Source organism: Lycium ferocissimum, chromosome 1 (assembly GCF_029784015.1).
Source record: "Lycium ferocissimum isolate CSIRO_LF1 chromosome 1, AGI_CSIRO_Lferr_CH_V1, whole genome shotgun sequence".
Classification (NCBI taxonomy): Eukaryota; Viridiplantae; Streptophyta; class Magnoliopsida; order Solanales; family Solanaceae; genus Lycium; species Lycium ferocissimum.
The window spans coordinates 54,519,204-54,521,218 of NC_081342.1; positions in this window are offsets into that span (position 1 = coordinate 54,519,204).

The window sequence follows — 2,015 nt, forward strand, 5'->3', positions numbered from 1 at the left end:
CATCAAGCTTAATTCAAACAATTCTGACCCTGAACGAATGCACAACCCTTGAATACCACCAATAGTCACGCGAACTGACTCCAAACTTTTTGAAACCAATCACAGCCCTATCACCCATCAGGGGCGACTAATTCTTGTCCTTTTATATTCTAAAAATGCTCACTCAAGCTATCCAATTACTAATACCGACAACATAACATACTACCACGAATACAGTCTCATCTCGAAAATACAACACTAACCTTCACATTATAGGGATTTCCAGAATTCCTCTCCTTTAAACCACACTAACTCATCCACTGTAAAGTGTTGCAAAATAATCCAACTGTGTACCACTCAGGCCACTTATTTTCTTCTCACTAGTCGCTGATCACGAAACCTCACGAAACTCTATCATATCACTTAGCCCATTTCTGTCAACTTCCTTCCTTAAGCGTACTCACGATCACACCTTATCTGAAATATGTAAGATAACATCTCCACAACCTATACTGACCCAAGTAATCCCAATGATGTACCTTATTTTTATCGATTCTCGGTTAACTATACATTTTCCTGACTCTTCATGTAATGACCCGTTTCGTCGTTAATGTGAATTTTGAGGAAACCCGTAACTCTGACTCCTTAAAAATTCCTTTGTTTAGTTATATTTCTGGAAATCGCTAATCAATTGAAATTGTTGTGCGCATCGTGATATAGCTTGAAATATGGGCCACAAGGCCCGAATGAGGCGGCTCCGACAAAGATCCGGGGAAGGCGCTACAAATGCGGTGATTCCACCGTCATTACGGTAAGTGTATTTGGCCAATGGCCACTCAGCCGCCCTAGCGGCACTGCTGAAATGGTGAACATATCGCTGGAAAGGTTACATACAGTGAAATTACCTATTTAAGACTTCATTTCAGGAATTTGCCCCATTTTCTCAAATAAAAACCCTAAGTCCAGCTGCCTTCTAGTCTTTTGGGAGCCTAATTTAGGTTTTGTTGGAAATGTAAATCCTTCTATCCTTTTCTAATTCCTCCCTTTACATAGTAATTGTTCGTAAAAGTCTTCACCTAGAGAGCTAATAAAATGGGTATCACAAAACCCTAGATGGGAGGGATGATTGGTTAGCTTATTATCCATATGTAGTTCTTTGATTTAAATATCTCATGTTCTTCACCCTAGATTGGTTAATGCTAATGGTAAATGAATTGTCCACGGATCTTGGAAATGGGTTTTCTCAAGAAAAGAGTTAAAAGTGGCAACTTGGTCTAGCAATAACTCCTTATGGTTAGGAAAAGAATTCTTTTGATAATGAAAGCCTAGAAATCTAAGGGTGGTCCAAATTCCTAAATGTTCCTTATCAATCCAAAATCCCTTCGAAGTGTGTTAATGGTGATTCCTATCCTTGGCTCTCATGAGTATTTCAAGTTATTTTTTTCGGGTTACGACGTGATGAACAAATTGAAGGTCTACGGATGTTCATGGCATCCGCTCAAGCTCGAGATAGGTTACGATTTCCCTTTGGTAGACTTCGATTAGATTTACATATTCATGTATTAGAAGAAACGGAGAATGCATGTATCGGCATTGGAGATTTGGGATGAATTCTTAGGATGGTACTGTTGTGTGACGTTTGTGTTCGGGCTTGTGGCCTGTAGATTCTCGAAGATTCTTGGGTTGGATTTTCTTGAAAATCAGTGGACTGTTGTGACTTGGAAGTAGTTGTTGTTAATTATTTTTCTATATTCCTTGATGAGAAGTTCCGTAAGGTGTGCTTAGTTAGATTCTGTATTTAGAATACTGAATCTTCTTTGATATTGAAATCGGTAAATGTACTAATAAGCATGAAATGGATTCTAGACTGTGTATTGGGTGAGTTTGTAAATAGAGATAAATAGTAAGAAAGTGAGGTAATAGGTCTCGTGGCTTGGTTGTTTTATTATGTTGGCTTGAAGCCACATGTTGTTAGCAGACATTGGGATTGACTGTTCCATCTTGATTGTGATATTGTAGTATCTTACGGGTTGACG